Here is a 21282-nt window from a genome sequence, read left to right as displayed (position 1 = left end):
TCTGTTCCCTAGCACCTCTGGCAGTTTCCCGGCTGAGCCCATTTTCTTTGGGAACCTCGGGCCTCCCCAGCTTTAGCCCTCCCTCTCTCTGTGCAGGACTCTTTCACATCGTGTCTCCAGACCCTTCCTCACAGGATCCCCTGCAGGTGGCAGTTCTTCCATCCTCCTCTAATTGTGTGTGCTTTTAAATTCTTTATTAGTGCACATTTGCAGTGCGTACTGCTTGCGTTCATCTTAGGGCAGGTACATGGACACAGCATGTTTTAATTTTGTTTACCCCCCTTTCTCCCCTCTCCCTGCTTCCCCCCATCTTCTGGCCCCTTTTCCACTTGCAAAAGATCCATCTCTCTGTTTCCTATTGCATTTTTTAGAAATTATTTATACTTTAGGTTTCTCACATAAGAGAAATTATGTGGGGCCGGGGATGTAGCTCAGTGGCACTGCTCCTGCCTGGCAAGCACAAGGTCCTGAGTTTAATTCCCGGTACCAAAAAAAAAAGAAGAAGAAGAAGTTATGTGACAAAGATTTAAGCTTGTGTGTCTTATTTATGTCACTTAACATCATGGTCTTAAGGTGCATCCCTTTGCCCTGTTCTGCCACAGGGTGACGCCATGCAGGGCTTTCCAGGGCTTCAAGGACTATGCTGTGTGTTGAAGTGGATCCAGAGGAGATTAGCTTTGATTTCGCAAAGCCCCCTCTGTGGGGCCTGAGGGAGCACTCCGGAGGACGGCGGGAGGGGGCAGTCATCACAGTGTGGATGTGGGTGATTTCACATTGGTGGTCTGGACACTGAGGGTGGAAGAGGTTGGGCAGTTTGCTTGGGGCAACCTCAGCACACAGTTCTCAGAGCTCAGCACCAACGTCTCCAGCTTCAAGGCCTGTGATCCTTATGCTTTGTACATTGAAACAAGGCTAAAAAGCAATGAGAATGCATGATAAAGAAAATACCTCCTGATTACAACCCTCATGAATGTATCCCACGCAGTGCTCCTTCCCAGATGTTCTATGTTCACAGATGTGACAGCAACCTGAGTTTAACCGGTAGAGAAGGGAGAAAGATGTGCAAAGAGGCAGAAGGGCAGAAAATGAAGACAGGAAGTAGGAGAAAGGAAAATGAGACAAGGAATCACAGGGAGTCAGATCCATACCCTTTCCTAGGCCTGGCCAAGGTGTAGGCTCAGGGTCACCGGCCAGAAGGGGACCCCAGAGGAAGTGGAGATCATGTGTGTCGTGGAGCCAACTTAGAGTTCTGAGTCCTTACAAAGACAAAAGGCCCAGGTGAGCTTCTAAAGCTCAGGGAGTGAATTAGTCACTCTCATTGATGGGACAAAATATCCAACACCTGAAACTTTAAAGGAGGAGAGTTTCATGGGGCTCACAGTTTCCAGTGGGTGCAGTCCATGGTCCATGAGTCCAAGGCAGAAACTGCATGGTGGAAGGGCCTGGTGGAGGAAAAACAGCTCACCCCATGGCAGCCAGCAGGCAGAAAGAGAAGGGAAGAGCTGAGAATAAGAATGCACCTTTCCAGGTCACACCCCAGTGACCCACATGTTCCAACCAGGCCTCACCTCCTAACAGCACATTCAGCTATGAGCTCATTAGCAGATGAATCTACCACTGAGTGCAGTGCCGCCAAGATCCAATCACCTCCCTAACATGAGGCTTTCGGGGGACATTTTAGATCTAAAGCACAGCAGGGAACAATTCCATGTCAGGGCCTCGTGGATTGCTTGGAAGATGTGAATAGGAATCACAAAAGGACTTATGAGTAATGTCTCAAAACAGTAAGAAAACTCCCTGGAGGTGTTGAGGCCCTATCTCCCATCTTCAGGATTGGGTCCTATTTGTGTCTTGACTGGTTCCAGCAAACAGGGTACAACCTCAACTCCTGCAACCCATGGTCAGGAACTCTCAATTACTGACTTTGTGTGGAATTCTCTCCTTGAAGGAGAACAGGTAAGTTCTCAGTAATTTCTTTTAGGGATTTGTTCAAAACCACCCCCAGGGGCTCAAGGATGCTAACGCAAGGATGCTAACACAGTCATGGAACAGAGAAGGTGTGATTCAAGAGATTCACAAGGTTTCTGTGCAGCTCCCTGGTTCAGAGGCAAGAACCACAGCCTTAGGACCAGAAGGGACTTGGCCAAGGCCACACAATCTAGCACCAGCCCAACCAGGGCGAGAACCAGGCTTGGTTACTCACAGTCCAGCATCCTCCAAATGCACGCTTCTGCATTTGTCCCCAGTTCTGTACAAAATCAAAACGTCCATCTATACCATTGCAGCAGATTATTGTCTCCGTTGGTTTTCTAGGCTCTCCTGAGAAAGGTGGAGGGGCCAGTGGGTGAGTGTTCACCCTGGGCTTAGTAGCTTGAGACCCCCATGGACACAGGCTGAGTTCATACGAATAGCTGTGTCCCTGGCTGGCTCCACACCAAGCACTGGGAGCTGAGGGCTTGAGGTGCAATGTTTTCTCCTTCTACCTAAGCTTTTGAGGTGAATCTAGTATCACCCTCCTTTCATAAATGGCAAAACTGAGGCTTGGAGACATCCAGGAACCTAACAGCATCAGAGCTTTTCTCACATAAGCCAGGATGTAAGCTCACGAAGTTGGATTCCAGAATGCACTTTCTTCATCCTGTATGATTCCCACCTTCTCCCCAAGTGAGCAAATACCCATTTGGCAGAGGAGAGCCAGAGAGCTGAAGGCACCAGCCCAGGTCACTCTGCGAAGAGGGCACCATGCTGTCTTTCAGCTCAGGTCTACTGTTCCTCCACCAGTGCTTGAACTCTGCAAACCTTCGCTGCTCCAGAGGAGCTCAGCTGAAGAACTTACTGAGCTGCTGTCCCAGGAGGAATACTGCTCCGGAGTGGAGCCTGCCACCGGCCTGAGCCCTGCAGGCCTGAATTAACCTGGTTCACTGATGTTTACTGTTTCCTGTGCTGCAGTTCTTCATCAGTAAAATGCACAGTAAAGGAACTCAGTGAGACCAGTCCTGGCCGGCTGCACTTTCCTAGGGTAGCTGACACCCCAGCAGGCTGCACCCCTTTACCCAAGAGTCAGTGCATGACAGGGGCCATAGCCACCAGATGGCATGGTGTTTCTAGCACAAACACTTCCGGTACAGGAAGGGCTGGGCTTATAGCTAGTGGGAAGACCCTGGGTTCAATCCCCAGTACTGCTATTGAAATAATTTTTTTTATTTTATGTACAAATAATAAAGTGTAAAGCTTGCATTGTCTCTGTCCCTGGGCAGGAAGGAGACGGCTGCTGGCCATGAGGAGGAGGGAAGGGCAGGAAAGGCAGGGGCCGAAGTAGAAGGCTTCCTTCCTGCCCTGGGTCCTGGGTCTGGTTGGAGCCTCACGGAGGACCAAGGGTGCAGAAGCCTAGGGTCAAGGGCGATGCTGAGCACCCGCAGAGCTGCTTTGGAGCCCCAGGGCCAGGCAGGTGTGGAGTTGGGCGAAAGGCCTTCTGCTCAACTCTGCTGCTGTACTCAGCTTCCTTCTGGGAGCAGCTGCAGTGGCCCCATCACCAGGGGACAAGAAAAGAGTTGCCCTGATAGTGAAGCAGGCCCTGGCCAGGGAAAGGGGCACTGACCAGGAGATGGGGTGCAGAAGGGCGCTCTCTGGCCCAGCGGTTGGGGACACAGCACAGGATGCAGGGATGGAGTGGTGGCCTTGGGTCTTGCTGCCACAGGGAACACTGGGCTGGCTGCTGTAGATTGCAATGCCGCCTTTCAGAGCATAGGTATCCCCAGGAAGACTTTCCACGAGGGAGCTGAACTATGAGAACTCACAACGGGGCCCGCAGACTCTGCCCACCTGAGCTGGTGCTGCAGGGGTGAAAGATGTTTGCTCATTAGGGAGGAAACCCAGGGAGTGAACATTTCCTTTCTGCAGCCTGAGTGCACGCACTGAATGTTCCAGGGCCTGAGAAAAGCTGGAATTCAGCAAGGGCATTTTTGACAGCGCTGAAATTTATGTCTGGCTGGGATGAGATAGTACCCCACATTTTTAAACAGTTTTGGTCAGAGGAGAAAAATGTAAAATTGGTCTGTAGCTAATGAGGCCCTGATGTTCCTTTTATGGCACTGGAGGATGCAATTAAGGTTGGCTTCGTGTAAACTGCCAGCACGCTTGGACTTTTAACAGCCCCTGCGTGTCAGGAAGGAAAATAAATAGTTCCCTGTTTATGCTTTGTGTGGGGAAATGGAGGAGATAAACAGCGTGGGCCGGGAAGGTGCAACTTCTTTCGGGTTAATGTGATGGATTTGCCAGGGCCAGCTGGGGCAGAGAGTGCACAACTGTGGGCGGAAGAGAAACGCAATGGCGATCCGACCAAGGCGAGGCCGGGCTCAGACTCTGAGAGTCCGGGAGCGTGGAAGAGTAGAGGCCGCCAGACGTGAGGACAGAGACCGCAGAGCCGGACCGGGGCTAATGACAGCTCACTACCGGAACAGGGGTCCGGGCTCCCCAGCCTGGTGCCACCTCCTCATCCCAAACCACCTCTGCGCACAGATCGATGGGTCGGTCAGGTCCTGGTTTGGTCACTGCTCTGTATCTGTGCTCACCTTCCCTCCTCCGCCTCCACTGAAATCCCCAGTCTTCACCACCACTCAAGTTTCCTCAAGTGCAGGTCTGAGCCCGCCTCGTACCCTTGCCCCCACTAAAAACCCTGCAGTGCCCCTCCTCTGGCAGCGGGCAAAGCCCCTCACGTGGCTGAAAGACCCTCCCCTCGCCCGTCTCTGCTGACCTCTGCAGCCCTGTGACGCTGGGAACCCCACCCAAACCCTGCACTCTGGTCGCTCTGAACTATTTGCTGCTTTCTTTAAAAAAGGACGAAAGATAAAGTACAGGATGCTGGGTGAGACATAAATTTCATAATAAATACTTCTTAATGTAAGTTCGTCCCATGGCATATTTGGGAGATATTTATTTTAACATATGACTCATTGTGTACCTGAAATTCAAAACTGACCAGAAGGTCTGTATTTTTATTGACTAAGTCTGGCCTAAACGTGGCAGCCCTGCTCATACTGGGCCTCGCTCTTCCTGTCCTCTGGGGCTTTCGCTGAAAATGAAGCATTTTCTTGCTCATTGCTCGGCAGTCTCACTGAGTCCAGGACATCAGGCTTCAAGTTCACCTCCACGGTGCCAATTTCTCACTGGGCCGTGGCTATGGAGTCAGCAGCTCTGTTTCTAAGCCCCAGTCGCCCAGGTGGGCGGTGTCACCGGAAGTGACCGCAGACCGTAAACCTGAGCGTGCGCATCAACCCTGGCCTCTGCGGGTGAGCAGCTGTGCGTTTTCTCCTCCTTGCTTCCACAGTGGCGGCATGAGGTAAAGGCCCCCAAGGCTGTAGGAAGCACTGGATCCACATGATGAATCTGAGTCCCCGAGTCACCGTGACGAAGGCTGCCCACTGACCAGTCACAGTGGCCGTTATGGGAATGAGAGGTAAACTTGGATCGGGGCCCTGAAATGTGGAGTTTGTTCCTTTCAGCAGCTAGCACTGCCTGAGCGGCTGCATCCAGTCTTAAGTCCTAAGTTTTGCTATCTCTCCTCACAGAGGGCCCCCAGGCTAGGCTAGTGCCCCCTCTAACTGCTCCCAAACCCCCATTCTAACTGCTTCAATTGCCTCTACCTTGCTGTGTTGTAGCATCTACGTCTTTTGAACACTGGACAAAATGTTTCTGGGAGGTCAGGACTATGATCATCTTGGCCACAGGTATATCTGCAAAGCACACGAATGAACAATGAATGAATGAGTGGTCTGTACAATTTGTCGGGTCTCCTACTTTTGAAACTGAGCAGGCAAACAAGATGATTTCTAAGATTTTTCCCAAATCTGTTCTCCAGCAGTGCAGACTCTAACTGAAGTAGAAACAGTGACCCATCAGGGATAGAAATAAGACCCAATCCAAAGTCTTCCCAGAATTTATATGTACACATCTGTGTGTGTGTGTGTGTGTGTACACACAACTTATGAGTGTCTGTGCTGAAAACCAGAAGTCTGTTTTGTTTTCTGGAGTTCTGTGCTACAAAGACTGAAGGATGTGTATGTATATGGGCTCCTAGTGGTAATCTACACATTGCTAGCAAGACCGTGACTACAAAATAATGCTAATGTGCAAAGGAAATCAGAGCCAGGAGGTGAACAGGAAAGAATTCCAATAATATTTCCGAGTTCCTAGACTAAGCTGTGCCTGAGGCCAGGTACTGTTGCACTTCCCAGTTATGGGAGTCAATAAACTCTGACTGGGGCTTAATCCAATCTTCAATTCTGTTATTTACATCCAAGAAAAGTCCAGACTAATGTAAAACAGTGGTCTTTGTGAATTTGAGATAAAATATACTCAGAACTGCAAACTGCTTTTCATGTCCAAGGTATGAAGCTGAATCACCGGTGACAAGATAGCAATAGGTCAAATGAGTGTCGGAAGTTTAACAGAAGAAATAAAGCATGTGGCCACATCACTGCCTGTAAAAGTGGATACACTTGGAAATAGGTTTTTCATTCAGTTTTGTGGTGCAGGAGCAAGCGCGGAGAAGAGTTCTTTTCATCTTAAAGTTCTGGAGAGCCTTTGCCACAGGCACTTGTCTCTTCCTTATTTTTATGAAGAACAGAAAGAAAGGAGTTTAATAAAATTTGCCTGATACTTTGCTGCAGGGAAACCGAGTCAGGGCAACTGTCCCAGCAATCAGGCAGGTGGAACCCTGTCCCCATGGCCCGGGGCGCGGGAGTGGACAGTCCCTGCCCACCCTTGCTAGTTGGCTTTGGTCTCCCTGGAGCATGGAGCCTAAACTGAAAGCCAGGCTGGAAGTTGGGGCCCTGAACCACACCACAAGCCTGGCTCAGCCAAGGACCAGGAAGTGTGCATTCCAGGCTGGGCTTGCTCCTGCCTTTCTGATTTCTGACTGCTTGTTGTTCCTCCAATCTTATGGGCTCTCCCTACAGATTTTTCCAGAATGTTTTTCTTCTGTTAGCCAACTTCAGCTTTTCTTGCTGACAATTAAAGAAATGTTACTACTTCACATTGGCTATAGAAGGGCTTCATAGAGCACATATCCAGTGTCATTGCCTTGCGTCCGTCCACCACTCCCCCATCAATGTCGCCATGTCAAGGGCCAGCCCTCTATCACCAGTGTCCTGAAGTCCGAGTCCCAGGTCCCCTCAGAGGAACAATACTCTCCAGAGCTGCGGCTCGTTTATGCTGTTAGGTAGAATAGCTTAGCTGCTCTGTGGAGCCACTCTGTCTCCAGCATCTCTGTGGTGGGGCAGGATTCTAATTCAACCTCTGCACATTCTGCCATTTTGTGCTTTTCACTAAACAAAAGCCCAGCTTGACTCCAGGGATGAATTCTGCTTCTGCCTAATGGGGAAACTAACTACTGGGCAGCTTTAAGGCATCAGTTTGCCCTGCTGGTAGCCCTAAAGATGTCTGATGCCCTGGGGGAATCAGAGGGGAGTACGCTCAGCACGGAATGCCCCGTTCCCCCCATCTTGGGTCGCCATCTTCCCCCAGAGGGTGGATCTGGTTCTTGTTACCCAAGGTTGTTTCCCTCCCTGAGAATCCCGTGGCTCTTCTGCTGCTGCTTCCTGCGTCTCCTCAGGTCACGTGACACTGTGATTGTCCTTGACTCCTACTTCTTTCTGTGCTCCACCAGAGAGCTAAGGCCAAGGAGAGAATCCAGAAAGACCCGCTTCCCTCTTGGCCTGCAGGTCCTTCCAGGCATCTGGTCTCTTTCATCAGCGAGGTGGAGAGGCTGCGCCAAGACAGGCAAATGGGAAACAGGCCTGCCAGGTGATCTGCAGCTCACTGACCACTGCAGGCCAAGAGTGCAGCCCAGGCGTGAACAGCTATCCAGCAGGAGGCCCAGGGTCTCCAGGGAGGAGTGGGAAGTCAGCATGCCCAGTGAGCTGCCAGCACGCCTTGCCAGCTTCCCAAGCATTCCTGGGGTGCCACCTTGGGTGAGCGAACCAGGCTCCCCGAGAGAAGATGTCCACGCTTGGGCAAGTCATAGTGGCCGGATCCAGTCAACCTGCAAGTGGGGACCTCACCAGGCCTGGGGTAAGGACAGGAACCAGGAATGAGCAGCTGGCAGCTGGAGGACGGCTGGAGACAAACCTAGAGGAGGCTGGCAACCACCTCATGGTTTGTAAATGGAGATCAGAGGACTGGATCTTGGAGTCAGAGGCAGCAGTCACAGGACACAAGCCTGGCACAGCACCCGGAGTAGCTGGAGCCTGATCAGGTGCCACCCAACAGGTTTCATCCGACCCTGCTAGGTACCAGGCAAGCAGTGGATGGCAGGGATGAAGTGGAGGAGAAAGCACAATCAGCTCCTCACCAAGAGGAGCCTGCTGCATGGGGAGGAGCAGGCACTGGCCAGGTCATTGCAGATGTGAGTACACACACAGAGATGGACTCTGCACAAAGGGCCACAGTGTGGTGAGGACCTGGAAGGCTTGCAGACTACATAGGATTGAGTGAGGTGCCCGGGAGGGAAGCCTGGAGAAGGCAGGGCATATCCAGAGGCCCTGCAGCTGGAGGCTGCTGAATCTTGGAAGCAGCCTCTTATGCACCAGCAGACGGATAAAGAAAATGTGGTCTTTATACAAAATGGAGTACTACTCTGCCATAAAGAAGGATAAGTTCAAGACCTTTATAGGAAAATGGATGCATCTTGAAAACATGTTAAGTGAAATAAATCAGGCACACATTTAAATATTGTATGGTTTCTCTCATTTGAGTAATGCAAAGTACAAATAAAGAGCAAAATAAAAGACTGATAAAAGGAAACAAGGAGATAGATTTTTTGCAAATGGGAAAGAGACCAAGAAACCAGGGGTGGGGCAGGGAGACGGAGACACAGCGAGGTTTACCACACTCATGTACATTTACCAAATACCCACAACGAATGTAAACAGTGTGCATCACAACAGGAACTGAAGAATGTCAATAATAATGGAAACGTGGAAAGGGATCTAGGGTAGAGCTGGGTCAGGGCGAAGGTTATGGAACCCATGTGCTGCGATGCATATGCAGGCCCAGGCCATCTGTGCACAAGGAATTACTATTAGCAGCAGGAAAGGTGCCAGCATAGAAAGATAGTTAAACAAGGTACAGTTTATTTCTGTTTCACCTGAAAGAGGTCAGAAGTAGAGAGTGAGGACTGGTTTGCCATCAAGAAGCACGGTTTCTTTCACCTCTTTCTTCTTTGTGCCTCGTGTGCAATTTCCAGCCTCAAAGTCAACTTGTCATCCAAGATGGTTGCTGGAACTTCAGCCAAAACATCCAGATGCCAGGGGAGAGGAAAAAGGAGAGAGAGCCCTGAAAGGCCCCTGCCTGCATTCGGGGTCCACTGCCCAGCTGTTTGACGAACTCAGAAGGGTGATTTCCCGCAAGGTTCACGGTGTCCACTTCCGGTTCCGTCTTTGGCGGTTCCTACATTCAAGAGAGAGGTTAACCGAGGAGCGTGACATTCTCACTACCCCCACCGCCTCTGAAACCTGGCACTTATAATTGAGGAACACGGCAAGCATAAATGTTGGTGATTTATTACATTGGTAATGCTGCCTCTGGAGAGGAATTTTTAAATGAGAGCCAGCGGATTAGGAGAACATAAACTACAGGTACGGGTTGTCAAAGAATATAAAGGATGCAAAAGGAGCTGTTGAGAAAACAGCTAAAAGAGTTCACAGTAAGAGAAAGGGATTCTGAATCAGTGATCTGCAAGCTGGGGAAGATTTAGGAATCATGAGGCGTGAGTGTGGGCGGGGGATTGCAGAGGCCTCCAGGGAAGCCCTTGATTTGGGGAGTCATTGCTCAGAAGACGAAGCGCCAGGAACAAGGTGCCTATGAGTTCAGGGAGGAAGGGGCTCTGCAGGAGGTCGGAGGCTGGCAAAGGGCAGGAGGGGGGTGGCCATGCACCACTCGCCCACCAAGTGGACAGAAACTCGAGGCCCGGGGCTTTGAACAGCCCACCTCCAGCCCTGGTGTGCTGCGTGCTTCGGCCTTCTGAGAACAACGAGCTATCACTTAGCAGGACGGGGAGAAGTGAGGGGAGCCCATGAGGAAGGGCTGGGAGATGCTGGCAGAGGAGGTTGCAGGGCAAGAGGTGCAGGCCCCCATGCAGTGGTGGAGGGGTCACAGACAGGGCACGGGGCCTGCAGCCTCAGACACCAGCTCCAAGCCGGGAGGAAGGTGCTCGTTAAACGTGCCCTCCACAGGAGGAAGCGCTCTGTGTTCAAGGAACGCGCAGCCTAGCACAGCAGGGCTGGCCCATTCTCAGTGCTGACATCCACAAGCCCAGCCCCAGGCTCAGGGCGGCCGGGGCGCTCACTGCCCTCTCCCCTGAGTCGTGCCTCCCCCGGGGCTCTCCCTGAGCCCCTGAGCGGGCCCTCAGCCCTGTCCCTCTTCTCCTTCCTATGCAAAGCATTCTGCAAAGCTGGGACCTCTCTGAGCTCAGGCTTCTCTGTAGACTCCTCTGTAGACGCCTGCGGGTTTTACTCCACTATGAGAAATCCAAAGCCACCAATATTTTTTCTCTTGCCTTCCAGGAAACTTAGATTCAAAACTGAGAACGGAATTATCCTAGCTTTTATTTTTCCTGCTATGTAGTCCAGTCTGCCCTTGAACTCACTATGTAACCCAGGCTCATAGCAATCCTCCTGCCTCAGCCTACCGAGTGGTATGATTACGGACATGCATCACCAGGCACAGCTGCTACCCTAGGTTCTTGAGTGATTTTTTTTTTTCTTCTAAATAACTCCAAACCTCTCTCTGTTAAAAACTATCCTACCTTGTACAGGTTTTAATAGCATCATCCACACTTCGAATTGTTTTTCATAATAAGAGGCATATATTTTAATATACGTAATTCAAGAAATGGCTAAATAACAATATATAGAAAGCTCATAAGTCAATCAGAAAAAGGCGAGCAGTAATACAAAAACTACAGCAAAGATAGGAATAGGTAATTTTAGAAAAGGAAAAGCAAGTGACAAATATATAAAAATTCAACCTCAACAATAATAAAAGATTGCAAGTTGACAATAAGAAATACTTGCACGTGTCCCGATCACAGAGATTAACGGGGCTGGTGAAGCCCAGCCGGCAGCTGGGTGTGGCAAAGGGTGACTCACTCGCGCTGTGGAAAGGAGGCACATTTCCTAATTGCTTTCTGGGGTGTAGACGTTACTTACCGAACATTTCAATCTACCTTTCAACACCAAAATTCTCTACTTGGGAATCTTTCTTTTGGAGATAATCACACAAACACCTAAATGTAAATGTTCATCAAAGTGTTTTAGAATGAAAGAAATTATAAGTCATCTTCGTGCCCACCTTGATAGCCCATTGGAGCATTATGAAGTCATAAAAGTGTTCGTGAAGTTCTACATCAACATGTTAAAACAGTCACATCAAATTCTTCAGCGAAGCAGCAATTCCAGTGTATCCTGCACAATATTTCCCCGACTTATATAAATCCTCTGTATAGGAACATTTGAATCTTCATCAAATTCCTGAACTTCTGCATGGTGATATCTGTGGTTTCTTCTTTATAATTTTCCATAATTTTTAATAATGAGCAAGAATACAATCAGAAAAAAAATTAAATGATTTAATTTTTTAAATTTTCTTTACAACATTAAGGAATGAGCCATGGAGCAAGAGAAGCTGTAATGTAACTCCCAGCAAGCAGGGCTCCATGGCATCAGCTGTGTGGACCTCGTCATGCATGCTGGGGAGAGACCCCCAGGCCCTGACCTTACCCACCTCTACCCTAGCTTGGCACTGGACTCCCCATGTGGGAATCACGGAGCTCACGGGTAGGAAGCCCTGAATTTGAAGCCGTGTGTCGGAGCTGCTCTTTGAAGCTGCTCCCCTAAATGCCTTGACCTGTCCTGGACCCCACCTTTAGCCTCAGAGCTCAGGGATGTTACAGTCCTTGGTCCCTGGTCATTCACGTTCAACCCATTTTGTCCAATGCTTGGCCACCAACCACATGTGGCTCTTTTAGTTGAAATTACATAAAATTTTATAATTCGGTTCTTCGGTTGCTCTATTGAGGTGTTCAAGCTCTCAGTCGCTAGGCCGGGTGACGCACGCATCAAATATTTGCATCCCCACAGGAAGTCCTGAGCTTTAGGAGGCAACAAGGGTGCCTGGCTCTCCCTGAGTCCCAGCAGCCGCCATGCTCTACACCCAACTGCCCTTGCCAAATGAGTGGAGAATTAATGATAAAGTCCAAAGCCCAGGGTGCCGAGGCTGGGTGGGAAGGCACTGAGCAGCAGCTAAACTGCAGCCAAGTCCCAGAGGGAATTAGACAAGCGGGTGGGCGGAGAGAGAGGCGATCCTGCCAGATGGGGAGAGACACTGATTTATCCAAAGAGGAAGGCCCTGGGCACCACCTGCTGGCTACTGTCTCCCATTCTTTCCCCACTGCCAATTAGAAGCCATCCTGGACCCCGTTTTCTTAACGTGCTTCCTCCAGGGTGCCCCCCCTTGATTTGGTATTGAGTTCTGGCTCCGACCAACTGTGCTCTTGGCAGCTCAACAGTCAGGCGAGGTTTTAGATTTGTAAGTTTTATTTTCTTTCATTACTAAGTTTTGATTGGAAGTGAAAGCATCGCCCCAGAGAATTACAAGTAATTTTCCAAGAGACTTCAATGTGAAAGCCCACTGGTTCCAGTGTTCACGGAATCACTAACAAATGAGCGTGTCCTCGGGGCGCAGGGTGGCAGCTGGGTCTGGACAGGTGTGTTCTGTCCCCGGGCAAGATGTCCCCAGCCAGACACTGTGGGAGAACACACAGCAGATCTGGGGATCGACCTTCTTCCAGTTTACTATTAACCCTGAAACAAGCTCCACCCCACTGGCGGTGCCAGGTCTCCCAGACTGGGTTTCTTTAAAATGCTGATAATAGAAGCATTGGGAGCGTCAGATAAGCATATGCAGGCATTGACTTGAACTGGCCACGGGAGCTTGAATATTTGGTTAAATACTGCTGGGTGAGTCTGTGCTAGAGTTCTGGGGTGAGATTAATATTCAAATTGGTGCAGCCAGTTGTCATTTCCCATAGGGGTTGACCTCAGCCCCTCTTTTCAAGGCCTGAATGGAACAGAACAGCTGAGTAGGGGCCAGCGCGCCCTCTCTGCTCATCCTCCTTCAGGGACACCAGTCTTCTCCTGCCTTCAGGCTCAGACGACATTGGAACCTAACCTACCCAATCTCCTGCTTCTCTGGCTCTGACCACAGTCTGCAGCTGCACTGTCGCTCTCCTGGGTCTCTGCCTGCTGACTACAGATCTTGGCCTCTCTGGTGACCTACATGTGTCCTCTGTTGGTTCTGTTTCTCTGAGGATCTAGGGTACGATTGCTTACACAGTTCCCAGCGCATGAATACCACTAAATAGTAGTTTAATAAATACAAAGATAACGTAAGAGAATTAGAAAATGTATGCCGTGCCGTGTTTCCAAATATATTTCTGCAACTGACTCATGTTAAGGATGGAATTAGTAATTATAATGATGATTATTAAATTAGCTACCATTTCTTAAACTCTTACTTAACACCTGTCTTTTTTTTTAGTACCGGGGATCGAACTCAGGTCCTTGCACTTGTGCAGCAGGCAGCAAAACTACTGAGCTAAACCCCTGGCCCCTTAACACCTATCTTTACAACAGGTCAGCAATGCCTCACTCATTTCTACCCCAATCTGAGCTTCAGCACTCCATGCTGACACTGGGCAATAGCCGCTCACCTGGACCCCTGGTGGCCACCCTGCCCTGCTCTGTGACATCAGGGGTTCTCTTTAAATGGTAAACCAGACCCCATGCCCTCCATATCTAAAACCAGCGGTGATCCACCTAACAAGGTGACAGATAAGAAATTTTGTCATCGATAAGAAATTTTTCGAGGTTCAGTATGTCCACACCCTGTATCTAATACTGTCCTTGTGCTTTCAGCACGATGAGGAAACTGAGGCTCAGGGAGAATAAGGGACTCATCATAGGCTGCTCCACAAGTGAGTGGCAGAGCGGGAGTTTGAGCTCTGTCTGAATCCATAATTCTTTCTTTATCAGTGGTGAATGGATGGCTGGAAACCACCGTTCTATGGAGTATGAGGACCTCAGCTAAGACACAGGTGATCTTGGCCCATTCCCAGTGGGGAAGCTTGGGAAGGGCCCGTGGAAACCTCCCGATTGCCTTGGCCCTTGAAAATACCTCTCATGGAAGGGGAAGGGATGTGGGGGATTCTCTGGCCAGTTCTCCAGCTCCTTGGACAGCAATAAGTTTCAGTCCCCGCCGAGCTCCCCTGCAGGGCCCCTGCCCACCCCCACCCCCACCCCCACCCCATCTCCACCTGACAGTCCCACCGCCACCTTGTGCTCTTCCTGCAGAACGTCTCGGCCTGGACACGAAGGAAGAGCTTCGCCATGGCTGACACGCAGGTATACCACCAACTTCGGGACTGTGCTGTCCTTGCACAGAGCCCTCTTGGGAATTAAACCGTCCCAGTCTCCAGGATCTGATTTCTGCCATCTTGGTGTCTACTGAACATTACTCAGCAACCGACTTTTTAGATCGATCCATATTTTTCATTCATAAATGTTGCCAATAATTAATTCTACCATATGCATGATCACATAAGTGAATAATTTCATATTCAAATATTTAAAAATTCACATATAGCTTTATGTATGGGATATATCATATGTTTACGTGTCTATGCCTGTAACTTTGGTTACTAGTTAATGCTGACAACTCCCAAATTTATATCTCAATTCCAGACATTGCTCCCAAGTTCCAGACCCATATATTAGGCAGCCCACTCAACACCCCACTCTCATGTCTCACAGACACATGAGCTCAGCAAATCCAAACCTAAACTCAGGATCCTCCTTGCAAGTCCTGCTCCTCCTCCCATGCTCACTAAACAGCGGCTGCCGTCCAACAAAGCGCAAGCCCAGAGATCCCCCCACACACCCGGACAGCTTCCCTCTCAGATGCACTTGTTATTTAGCAACTGTTTATTTTACAGGACTGTACTAAATGGGTGTTAGAGAGGCCAATGAGAGAGATGAGGTCTTTGCCCCTCAGAGCTCAGAGTCATAAACCACAGCAGCACATTTTGAACAAATACACAGTTTGCATACCTGAAGGTAGTTCTGCACTGGGACAGAGACTTTGTGTCACTTCAGTGCTGTGCACTTGCATATTTTGGGCTGGATCTCACCAAGGCCCATCCAAGGAGACAGCGTAGCAGCTAAGAACACGACCTTCAAATCAGATGGCGCCATTTGGCCAGTAAGTGATGTGCTCGTGCTACACACCCACTCTGAATGGCGAGCATGTTCTAGGCGCTGGCTGGGAACTATGCCAATGACAATCACATCTTCATACCCCCAGCATTTTGAAACACTTCCCATGTTCAGAGAGCTCCCCATCTTGACAAGATGACATTTCTCCCCTTTACAGAAGCCGCATGCTCACTTTCCTGGCCTCTCTTGCAGCTGGGTTTCAGGCATAGGATGATTTTAGCTGCTTCAACTGCTCACATGGTGCCTGGCTTGCTCCTGCTATGGGAGAGGATTCAGCATGGGCAATGCACCGATAGCCCTGCAGCACTCCCCTGAGCTCATTCAGTGGTGAGAGGAAGGCCCTTCCATGCCTGGCTCACCAACTCCCTCAGTACTGTTTAGGACGTTACTTCTTCATTTCAATGAACTAGCACTGGGTTCTGTTGTTTGTAGCTAAGAATCCACAGTCACAAGCCCTGCAGAGATTAGCTGGGTATCTCTGGGTGAATTATTTAACTTCTTTTAGCCTCAGTTTCCAAATCTGCACAATGAAAATCATTCAGTGCCATAGCTCCCAGGCTTGTAGGGAAGGCCAACTGTGATTCTCCTTAGAATCTTCCAGCATTGATATTTTCATGGACTCAGGTGGCAAAATCATTGTCCTGAGAATTCAAAGAATACATCTCGATTTCTCCCCTTCCATGGCTCCTTCCACCTCTTTCATGGTCAGAATCCTCCTTCCTGGGCATGTAGTTAACTCACCAATTTGGAGATTAGATCCAGGCTTCCTGCCAAGAAGACATAATTCAGACTCAGATGGTCCCGGGGGTCGATCTGGACTCTGCCACTTACTGGCCCTGTGGCCTCAGGTGAGTCCCACAGCATGGCATGTTCCTGAGCTTTGGGCACCTCAGTTGCCCCTACGTGCACCAGCAAACTTCAGAAAATGAGTAGCTTGCATTTTAAGTGCTATTTTTTTTTGTGTGTGCTGTGGTTTATTGGCTATTAGGGGAAGATATTCATGTCCCTGCTCCTTTGGTATAGCATTTTACAGTTTGTCATGTTTCTACTTTATTATACTTGATCTTCACCGCAACCTTGAGAGAAGTGTGCAGGTTACTTGTCTTAATTCCCATTTCCCAGAAGAAAGAACTGAGGATCAGAATTGTTAAGTACAAGTCAGTCTTCTTTGTTCTACATAAGCTTTAGAGGAAAGCAGGGCATTTTAGAGGAACCCTCTATTGTCAGACCTGTGAAAACCAAGAGGATGCTCCCTGCTGTCTACTCCCTGGAACCTGGGGATGGGACACAGCCTAAGGAGTCTCCCTGGAGTGTCCCCACCTGCGCTGTGACTTCTTCGGCAAGCAAGGCAATGGCACCAAGAAAGGGGGCTCTACATCTATGCAGCAAGGTCAGCCAGCAGCGTGAGGGTAGGGAGAAGTCTCCTGACATGGGGATAAATGGTAGCAAATGCTCCCTGCTGAGGGCCTTCTGCTGTGGCCCAACTTCCTGGGATACGAGCGTGCATTTCCTAGCTTGGTTCTCTGGTCTTCCATCAGTTTTAAAAGATACTCAATATCTTCCAATACACGCGTTTCCTTGTTAATCTGTTGCTTGCACCCAGTAACCCCCAGTGGTGGCCCCAGGGAAGATCCTGTGACAGACCGGGACATCCCCTCTAATGCAGCAGACCTCCGAGCAGGACTTAGGGCTGCACTGGTCTGCACCGGCTCCAGAGTGTGGCAGGACAAAGGCCACTTTGAGCCACTTGCTGACTGGACCCGGAACTGAGATCACAAGGACCGTGGGCTGACCGTATCCCTGCGTCCTGCGTCCTCGTCCTGTCCACAATGTAACCTCTGCTGCCGCATCACATCAGGCGACCTGAATACACAAACCACACATTTCCAACTGGGACAGTGTGGGACTGCATAACTCTGTAATCATAAAACTCCCCTAGCCCCAACTGTGAATGTGAGTAAATAGATAAAGATGCTTGTTAGTTCTGGGACACTAGATAAGATCTGTATCAGCCATAAGGTCCCAAAGTAAATTACTCAACTCTTTGTTCGAAACTGATGTTCCGAACACCGCTATCTATAGAACAACCTACAAATATCTCCTGACCATCAATACGTGTCAGCTGACCACTAACCTTTGTTCCTCTTCTGTAAATTTCGCCTTTTAACTTCCCCTGCAACCCCCTATAAAAAGAGCCTCGGACTTTGGGCTAGTCACCTCTCTGAGCTACTTTGCTTTGGGAGTGCCGTCTGGCCAGACTAAGGTCTGTTTTACTTTCCAACTTGTCCGGTGTGTTCCTTCCCGGGTGTTCTTCGCTGCAGTCAGCTCCTCAGAGCGTTTGGTAAGGCCCTCGGTCTTACAGGCAGTTGGGGAGCAGGGCCCTGGAAGGGGACCGTGAGAGGGGATTCTCAAAATGTCCTTAATGAGCAGCTACTGGGAAATGGGCTCAGGCTCAGGGCAAAAGAGAGGTGGGTTGGTTAGGAAGCAGAATGAAGACTGTTTAAGAAGGGCTGGCCTGTGCAGAGTGAGCACCTCAACACCCCGTGAGCTAGCGTCGTGGGTAATCCAGTTGTCTATCAAAGGGGAGGAACTCGAATCTGCAGCGGGGCTACAGTGGGCTCTTCCTGGAAGTCTCCTCCCCACCTCCTGGGCCGGGAGCAGGGCACCTCTGGGCTCCTCCACACATCACCTCTAGCACCTTCTTGTTTGTTCTCCAGATGAGGAAGCTGAAACTCCAGAGGCTCAGGGACTTGTGCAGGGTCTCAGATATTAAGTGGCAGGACAGGGAGGGGAGCCCAGGTCTGCCTGCCTCCAACAGCCACATTCTTCCGGCGAAGCCACGAAGCTGCTTCCCTCCCGAGGATGTGGTCAAGAAGTGCTAGCAATGGACATCACTGACGGACAGACGCTGGAGTGAGCAGGAAGCCGCTCGGTGGGCCAGTGACATGTGGGTGGCTGCTGTGCGACATGGGCGTGTGGGGCTGGGCTGGGCTGCCCAGAGCAGGGTGATTTCTGACCTGGCCGTTTTCCTCAGGAAGTCCTGCTGGGGCCGCTAATCCCGGAAGGCAGAAAGCGGGTGGAGAGGGAGCAGGAGAACAGCAGGGCAGCAGGAGGAAAAGGAGGGCAATTAAAAGGCGTTGCCTTTGTCTGTGTCCTGCCCCATGGGCCCCCAAGCCCAGGCCTCTCCCTGACCCCAAGGCGCTGTGCGGTGGGGCTCCTGGCCACCTGCCCTCCCTCCAGATCCCCGCTGCACACCAGGTAAGACAGGAAGCAAGCAATGGGCAACTTTGCTCCCACACAAGGAGCCCTTGAAGACAACTCAGCTACTGCACAGCCACCTGCCCTCCACCCCCCAAGGAGGACACCCAGGAGAGGCGACTCTCCCCTCCCTGGCTGCCAGCTGTGGTGAGGGGGACTCCCAGCACCTCGGCCTGCTCTCACTATGTCCTGGGAAGACAGGGCGCTGTGGTGTAGGTCCCCCAGGAGCCCTGTGCAGTCCGAAGTGTGGCTTTGGGAAGGTGGTTGCATTGGGGGGCTGACAGCTCACCGACTGTTAGGACGTGGCGTCTGCCTGAAACAGGCAGGCTGTTGTAGCCATGACCGGAAGGGTTTCTCTCCCTCCCACCTCCCTTCTCTTCCTGCTTCCGGTCCGCCATGCCTGGAGCAGTTTCTCCTCCACCAGGCCCCGCCGCCAGGCCGCCCCGCCTTGGAGCCAGCTGACTATGGACTGACACCTCGACAGACTGCGAGCTAAGATAAACCTCTCCTCCGTTACTTGCGGGTGTCAAGTATTTTGTCCTGGCAATGAGAAAAGTGACTGCAACACAGGGTGAATTCCCTGGCTGACAAACCAGAGCTGACGGTCTCCGTGCCCGTCAAAGCCTGAGGAGGGGATTCACCTCTTCCTCTCTGCATGGCCCCGTGTGTGGCTCCTACGGTCCAGTCTGCTCTGAGGTTGCTGTTCTAAGGTCCAGTGTGAGGCCTGGGAAGTCAGCATCCCTGTTGAGCTTTCCCTCTGAGCACCTGCTCCAGTCAGAGGTGACAGTTCGGCCCCATTGGCCTCACCCTTCTCCTCAGTTCAGAATCAGAAGGGAAAGAGGGGACACTGGCTCTTCTGCCCCCAGTGAGCCAAAAAGACACCATTGTTATTCACATCAGCATGGCCGTGCTTCTAGGAAAGCCTGTCAGTGATGCCAGCTCCGGGTTCCAGTCTCCTGCAGCTTCAGTCAGCGATGTCCCTCAGCCGCGCAGCTGTGCCCTCCCCACCTTCTCCCGGCCTCGCCCCTCAACCTTCAACCACCACAGCACACCCACGTCCTCCTGGCTTCCTGCCATGTGAATTCCCCTCTGGAGCAGGGGCAGAGAAAGGCCTTGGTAAATAATGCTGACACCTTCTCTGACCCTCTGCGGGGCAGGGCTTTGCTAGTCAGCCTCAGGACAGCCTGCCCACATCTGCGGGAGGAAGGGCCTGCCGGAAGCTCTCCGCCCTAGTGTTGCAGACATTCCCATGTGCTGCAGTCAGGGTCTGCAATTCGGCACCTGGGGGTGTATGGGACCAGCATCTGCAAGCTCACCAAGAAGCCCCGCCCACCCACTCAGTGCCTGCCAAGGACAGGCTCAGGAGGACTTCGGGGAGCAGGTGACAGCAGCCTCAGGGGCTCGGGAAGAGGCGATTGCACAAGGAGCCTGGGGTGAACATGGAGGTTACGGGGCCTCCCCAGGCTCCCCTGGGCCTCCCTGGCCTTCGGCACTGCAGGCCTGGGAGACACTTTGGAAGCTGGTCTGCTGTCACTGTGAGCTCTGGCCCCGAGCACATGACCCCTCCTCACCTCCCTGGACTCCGCCCTCATGCTCCCTCCTCCGCTAGCCTCTGCCATGCTATCCCTTTGACACACACGGGACGCCTGTGCTTACAGAGATCAGTGCCCTCACAGCCACCTCCTTCGTGGGGCCTAAGGTCCCTTTCCTTCTGCTTCACACGAACTCATCAAGACCTGGAGGGAGCCCAGATTCCTGGAATCCACACAGGAAGAAGCAGCTCTGAGCTGAGCCTTGCTCTTGCTGAGACAGAGGCCACTGTGGATGCCAGGGAGAAAGTCAAGGAGATGGCAACAGCCGTGCAGATCTGTGCAGCCACACCAGCACCTACGAGGACAGCAACTCAGGCAAAGGCAAAGACTTCCGGGGAAGCGCCAGCTGAGCCCAAAACATGAAGGTTGCATAAGATTTAAATTGCATCAGCCCAGCTTGAGAGTCCAGAAATCTGGTTCCAGCTGGGTGTGTTGGTGCACGCCTATAATCACAGCACTCTGGGAGGCTGAGGCAGGAGGATCTCACGTTTGAGCCCAGCCTGAGCAACTTAACAAGACTGTGTCTCAAAATGAAAATTAAAAAACAAAAAAGGCTTTGGGTGTAGCAGGTGCAAAGGCCCCAGTACAGAAAGGGGGAGGGAGAGGGAGAGGGGAGAAAGAAGGGAGGGAGGATGGGAAGAAGGACGGAAGTAGACTGGAAGCCTTGCACATTACACCTCCAGCACAGTCGTGCTCCCCAAGGCTTGACTTCACCACTTTAGTTGTAATGAGAGGAAAAATCCAAAAGGAGAAAAAAAAAGAAAGAAAAGTCAAAAGCTAAGCCAATTGTGGTGGTGCCTCAGCCTCCTGAGGCAGGAGGATCAGCAGAAGTTGGAGCCCAGTGTGAACTACATATCAAGATCACATCTCAAAACAAACAAACAAACAGAAAACCTGAAGAACCCAGGCTTGACAAAGAAGCCAGAAAGACCAGCCCATGGCGGTAGACTGGCTGGCCCTGGGCTGCATGCCACTCCGCCATGGTGCCCTCTGCTGAGCGGCTCCCTGCTCTCCTGTCTCCCCAAGCACCCCGGGCCCCTGTCCAGCCAGAGGGCTGCTGCTGACGTGCATCTCTGGGCCCCGATGACGTGATTACAGGAGAA

The 21282-nt window shown here is 51.1% G+C and overlaps 1 long non-coding RNA gene across 1 annotated transcript; it reads left to right on the top strand.

The window, feature by feature from the left end:
* The first annotated feature begins 5236 nt into the window (after positions 1-5236).
* On the top strand, positions 5237-14705 carry LOC147823621 (uncharacterized). The gene is made up of 3 exons (XR_015443585.1): positions 5237-5455; positions 14091-14152; positions 14409-14705. It is a non-coding gene; the product is annotated as an uncharacterized LOC147823621 (long non-coding RNA).
* Positions 14706-21282: the final 6577 nt, after the last annotated feature.

Source organism: Heterocephalus glaber, unplaced genomic scaffold (assembly GCF_053883595.1).
Source record: "Heterocephalus glaber isolate CG9 unplaced genomic scaffold, H.glaber_assembly_v1.0 deba00001572, whole genome shotgun sequence".
Taxonomy (NCBI): Eukaryota; Metazoa; Chordata; class Mammalia; order Rodentia; family Bathyergidae; genus Heterocephalus; species Heterocephalus glaber.
This window is presented reverse-complemented; position numbering and strand designations above follow the sequence as displayed.